At 40.1% G+C, this 6,695-nt stretch overlaps 1 long non-coding RNA gene across 1 annotated transcript in view; it reads left to right on the top strand.

Annotated features, from left to right (window-relative positions):
• LOC116669413 (uncharacterized) overlaps positions 1-6,244 on the top strand; it is a 19,880-nt gene extending 13,636 nt beyond the window's left edge. The window contains exons 2-3 of the long non-coding RNA XR_004326776.1: positions 5,486-5,487; positions 6,232-6,244. This is a non-coding gene — a long non-coding RNA (uncharacterized LOC116669413). The remainder of the gene's footprint in view (positions 1-5,485; positions 5,488-6,231) is intronic.
• Positions 6,245-6,695: the final 451 nt, after the last annotated feature.

Here is a 6,695-nt window from a genome sequence, read left to right on the forward strand (position 1 = left end):
TTTTTAAGTTTACTGAGATTTACTCTGCTGTAACGAAGGGCAGCTTTGCTTGGGTTGGTGACATTGGTAGTTTGAGTTTCTATGTGTGTGTTAGAGGGTTGCGAATCAGGGCACGTCTCTCAACAACCCGATCCTCCGTCTGCTCATTACTGCCAGACAAATAAATGCTGCACATCACCCCGGAACATTGGTTATGGCAAAGGACCCAAGGACTTCAGCCTGCGGGAGTCTCAATCTGAAGTGGGCATTCACAGCAAGTCTTGACTCTTTTTTAAAAGTTTCATTAAATATTATTTTTGATCATTTTTCAGCCTTTATTTGATAGGACAGCTGAAGACATGAAAGAGGAAAGAGAGGGGGAAGGACATTCAGCAAGCACGCAGGTCGGAATCGGACCCGCGGCAGCAGAAACAGAGCCTCTGTACAAGGGGCGCACCCTCAAGCAGGTGAGCTATACAAGCGTACCAAGACATTGACTCTTGACACACACAAGTACAACAGAGAACTGCCAAAGGTGAGCACAAGAGATGGACAGCACCAACGTTACTGTATGGGCCTAGACATTTTGAGAGAAATGTGAAAAAAACACCACTTTACTGAATCCACGTCTTAGGCTCTCCACAACCGTTATACATTAACACAATAATACTGTTCATCACATCAAGGTTGTGGTCAAGGTCTGTAGCGTTATAGTTCCAATTAGAATTTAGTTTTGCATTCGGACTGAAAACCTTGCATACTTTTTTTTTTATGAAAAGGTGAAACTGAATGAAGGTGTGTTACCTTTGCCTATCTAACATCTTTACATGTTAGCTTTCCTCTTACAATTTGATTAATTGTTTCCCCTTTCTATCTATTTTAGCTGGTAAAATACTGTAGATTCCAGCATACAGAACGCAAATAGCAGCCTTCCGTCCTTTGGTATGCACAAGGTATTGCTTTAAAGTCTCCAGGGATATTTCTTAAGGTCTGTTCACTTTAGAAACTTGTATGATGAAATGAATCTGTCTGTTTTTGCAAAATATTTGGTCTAGAAGCCAGATACTCTTTTTTTCCCCTCTCTATTAGCTTGTTTATTCCCACTGGCATTTTGTTCACCATTGTGTCAAATAACATTACTGAAGAGGGAAAGTACAGCACTCAAAGCTTACAAGCAGACTAATGGACAGTTTCTTCAAAATACTTATAAGTGTCATAGACTCCTGTTTAATAAAGGTTTAATAAAAGACAATGGTGAGGCACTGACATTTTTACTCCATTTTGGTACACGGTGGAAATTTGCAGGTAAAAGTCTATCAAGTTAAATTCAACGCAAAAACTATGCTCCGATTTTAATATAATTTTAGTATTGCAAAACTGCCTTGATATAAAACCTGATGGGACCAGCCCTTTATTCTCTCTATTACTTTATCTGCAGTGTTTGCATTTTCAGATGTACATTCACATTTTACCATAGCGATAACTCAACTGATCAATTTTCAGACACACTTCCTTCTCTGTCTATCCTTTTATTTTTGACAGGCAAACCCCCTCCCCCGTTCATTTCAGTTTGCCACTAGACAACATCTGTCATAGTAGCCCTCAGGCTTACTGAGACTGAGCCTGTAGGGTCAATAGATCTAAACTGACCTAAATCTCACAGGGCAGTCCAGACCCACATCTCACAGGGCAGTCCAGGCACACAGCATCAAGAGAAAGATAGAGGCAAGAATGAGATTATTTTTCTTCTATTTCAGGCAAGGGCGCGGCCTCTTGCTGACACGTCTGTCACACACACACAGACAAACGAGACATGAGAAGTTAGTGTCAGTGAGGGCAGGCATGCAGTTGAGCACACAGGCATTCCCATACAAACAAGTACAGAGATGCACACTATGGACTCTCGTCGATTAACTATAATTTTCTTTGGTTCCATTTAGCCTCACAAAATACTCATCCAAAGCTATGACACTTTCACTGGCCCAGGCCATGCAGGGCCAGCTGGGGAGAGGCTTTGCGGCCACTGAGTCTCCCTTTCAATCCCCTCTTAGGAAAGTCAAAGCTCCAGAGATCCCCAAACCAGTGGGTAGATCTGGCCAGTTCCATCCAAACGGGACCTTTGGTGCCCCACACCGGATTACCTGCTGAGTCTCATAAGCACCAAATGTCTCCTCTCTAAAGATTTAATAAGACCCAGGGGGAGAACATCTAATTTTGTGGCTGTATATTCAGTGGGGTTTCCCCTGGCTAATCCCTGGTCAGCATTATTGGGTCCAGCTAATCTAGATCCCACTAAGTTTGGACTCAGTTCTGGTCTGGGGCCAGTCACATGCATGCACCAGATGTCTACGTGTGTTGAAAAAGAAAAGAAGGGTGATATTATGAAGGTTGATATTGGTATTCTGTGTTGTTTAGGACTTGGGAATGGTTTATAGATTACCTCTCAGGCTGGCATTGGGCTTCAGGGTATGGAGGATATCCTGAGGACAAAATGTGTGTTACTACTCTCACTTAAGCTCCTGATATGTTTCTTAAAGCCAAAACAAAAGTTCCACATGAGAAACAGGGGATTCATGTTAACGAATGGATTTTTGGCCACCAGAGGACAGAAAAAATAAAGAACAAAACACATGTACATGAGTTGGTATGGGTAACATGCTAGCAAACAGTTGCTTCTTTAACATCCAGCCAACACAAATCAACATGTTGTATTATCCCATTGGTGTTGTGTTGTAAACATGTAAGTCTGCTCTCTGGTTTATTCTCTGCAAATTAATGAAAATAAATGCTGGCTCTTTAGCCGAAAAGTGTTTGACTTCCTTTAGCAGCAGGTTGCTAACGTTGTCTCTCTTCCATTGGGTGCTGGGCAGGTAGCATACAGCGTATTCATCAGATAGTGTTTGCTGAAAAAATGGCTTCCTGCTGCTAAAACAAGCTTGATAAGAGCAGTGAGACTAAACCTTACAGTAAATGAGGGTAACAGTAGCCATTCAGTGATACACCATCAGGACAATGGGAATTAAAGCATTTTCACTTAAACAACACACTTACAATGTTTTAAAGAAACGTCCCTTCCTAGATACTATAACCTTATAAAGTATTCTCTCACAGGTAGTGTCAGTCCACGCAACCTTCATAATGACAATCAAATGGTTCTCTGTCAACCTGAGTCCCATCCTACCTACATGTTATTACCCTTATTGACAATCACAGCATTCATTCCACAGTTCCAAAAATGACAATTGCTCTTGGGTACCATACTTGAATACAATTTATATAACTTCCTGCTATTAAGATATCTTCCTATTGGATATATGAGATAGTATCCATCTGTGATAGATGTATTATTTTTGACCAGTCATGCTTTAAACTCGGGCATAAACAAGTGACTGTAGGAAACAAAAGCCAAAGAGAGACAGAAGGCAGTGGCTGTGTTGCATCCAAAATGACCTCTGCATTACTGTAGAGTCTATAAAGGCCTGATTAATCACTTAATACCAGCCCATAGAATTATATTACCCTGATTATCACAGACAGTTAAAGCAAGTGAAAGATTTTTGAAGAAGATATTGAGAATATATATGTCAGCTTTCATCTCGAACAATGTTGTATTTGACTTGGAGGTTTTTACAAAACATTAAATCTGGGTTATTTACTGGTGGGCTCATATCTGCATTGTACAGTGTGGTCATGTGTGACACAGAAATGTGAGAACACTAATCACAAGGTACATTGATTGTTATGTTTAATTTGCCATTTCATTTCCTCAGACGTAAGAAATAATTGGAATTTCTTTTCAGTTACCATGCTAATAGCTTGCCTCAGGGTTAGAATCTCAAAAAGGCAGAGGAGAAAGGCGGGAAAGCTTGATCAAGACCAGTAATTAATTGAAAATATCACTATAAGGTTTTTGATGGAATTCATGTCTGTGCGTGTGCTTGCATGCCATCACACTTGCGCTACGCATATAAACAAAACCCAGCAGGTGTCAAATTCACACACAAAATTAGTAATTCGTAATCTCAAATGAACCTAGTGCTACTTGACATTTAGTGCTAGTTGCAGGCTAGACAGAGGCGCAAATGCCCAGAGTCAGAGGGGAATGCAGCAAAAATAAATAGTGTGCCGAACATCACGATATGGGCCTTAAATAGTACAAGTTTTTTTTCAAAGAAAATCAGCCACAGTATGCCTACCATAATTATAAATAATTATATGGCATATATATTTGTGTTGTCTAACTAATAGAACTCCTATCTGGCGTCATAACTGATGTCATATCTACTTGATGCCATTGCCACCCTCATGTCTGTTACATTCACTCCTTGCCTGTGTTCTTCTCCACTAAGACATGCTGCCAAATAAAAACTATTGTATTTTCCATATTAGTTCTTCCATAGTAACAATATTAAGATATGGATCTGTTAGTATCAAGTGGCTCCCCCTGCACTTCCACTTAATGTTAGACCTACCTGTTGTATTCCCCTATTGTTTCTGATCCACCATCCACACACCTGAATGAAATTATTTCACTGCCACAGCCTAAATTCAATTACAGTTTGGAAATTACATTCACATTTGTAAAAAGTACAAATAGGTTATGGAGAGCCACTTAGCATATACCTTTATAGAGCGAGAAATGCGACCCTGTAATTACAGCTTCCATGTCACCCAACAGACATAACTATAGCCTGTATGTCTGACAGCACAGCTAACATGGACAGCTAATGGTAAAACTAATATATTAATGATTCCATGGTAAACCAAAGTTATTGCATAAGTTATGTTTTCCAACTTCTTGTCATTTATTGTGCATGCTACCTTGTATTTTACCTTAATAAAATTGAGATATGTCATGCATGGGAATGGTAGGGTTTAACCAAAATCTAAATGTAGTTATCAGCATTATTGGTTAGCATTAAGCTAACCATGAAACCCCACTTTAGCTGCTAGTGTTAGCCAACACTAGCTAGTCTGAGAACAGTCTGTTAACATGAATATTTGCAAGCCTCCACGTTTGGTAGCAAATCAATGCATGATTCCATTTTAAACCAGAGTTATTGCATTAGTTATGTTTTCCAGTTTCTAGTCATTTATTGTACATGCTACCTTATATTTTCCAGTTTTCAGCTCAGCAACCTCGGTTTTGCATATTGTAAGCTAGCCGTATACCCTCATTTGGCTGCTACATACCCAGTTTTAGCAAACGCTAGCTAGTAACATATATCATTTCAAGCCTCCAAGCACAGACGTCACAGTCTAAATCCTACCTGTTGCCTTTCACCCTCCACTTGGCCATTTAACTGCTGTCACATCCTTTTCTTTTTCTATTTTAAGCCTCCAACAGCTTTGTTTTTGCTTTATCCATCTTTTTCCATAGATGAAAACTATTTGTACCTGCTTGCTCAGCGCTCACCGTGCCCCCCCCCCCCCTCTTCTATGTCAAAATTCTATGATGGATCTTACCATCTGCAGCTAACCAACCATTGCAGCTAGATACAACAAGGAGTCAACCAAGGAGTTGGGGGTGGATTCCAGGAGATCTAAACCACACATGCTACCAGTATCCATTATCCACATTAAACTGGACTGGTCAACACGGATGCGCTAAATCGCAAAAGGCAGAGTTGGCTCTACTTCCTGAGGAGGCTGAGGTCATTCAATGTTTGCAGTAAGCTCCTTGGGAAGTTTTACCAGTCAGTCATTGCCAGTGTCCTGTTTTATGCTTTGGTGTGCTGGGGAGGCAGCATTAAGAATAGAGACGCTGGGCGACTGAACAAGCTGGTAAAGAAAGCTGGCTCTGTTGTTGGCATTGAGCTGGAGTCGCTCATAGCAACTGCAAAGAAAGGGACAATGAGAAGGTATCTGGCGATCATGGACAATGCCCACCACCCACTACACAGCACGTTCATTAAACAGAGGAGCATGTTCAGTGGCAGACTTCTGTCACTATCATGCACAACAGATAGGTTAGGAGGTCCTTTGTTCCCAGGGCCAACCAACTCTTCAATACCACTCAAGGGGGGAGGGGAGAAATTGACTTTACAGCATGAGCCTGTCTCTCTCAGCCCCTACCATCATATCACTTGTCTGCTGTACAACTGTCTTATTGGCTATATTAGCCCTCCTACACAATCTGGACTGTGGCCATAACTTCTACATCTTACATATTTTCACTTATTCCCGGTTACATAGTATTCTTATTTAATCAGTCAGTTTACAGGTTGTAACGTTTATATGTAATAGTCATAGTTAATATTTAAATCATGATGTACTGCAGTTTGTAATCCCTGCACTGTTCACTTTGCACACAGTCCACCACAGTATATTACCTTATCATGGACATTGCATTTCTGTGAGTGAGTTTTATTTTAAGTCTTATGTATGTGTGATGTGGGTGGGTATATATGTTTGTTGTGTTATGGTTGTCTTGCTACTTGATGCCTAAAATTTCCTTCGGGATGAAAAAAGTGTCTATCTATCTATCTATCTATCTATCTGAGATCTCTAAAATGATATATAACATTGCGGGTATGCAAAAATGATTTAGAAATGCACTTTTTGTTCCAATGGGGCTAGAAACTGTGTTTTGGTATTGAGGTGCTTACTAATATTGAATTAATGTGCTTGATACTATAACAGGACTGGGTGACACATTAAGAGTAACTGTGATGTTATGCTGGATGTAAATTAAGTTAAAGAGCTAATAAAAAGGA

This window comes from Etheostoma spectabile, chromosome 19, assembly GCF_008692095.1.
Source record: "Etheostoma spectabile isolate EspeVRDwgs_2016 chromosome 19, UIUC_Espe_1.0, whole genome shotgun sequence".
NCBI lineage: Eukaryota > Metazoa > Chordata > Actinopteri > Perciformes > Percidae > Etheostoma > Etheostoma spectabile.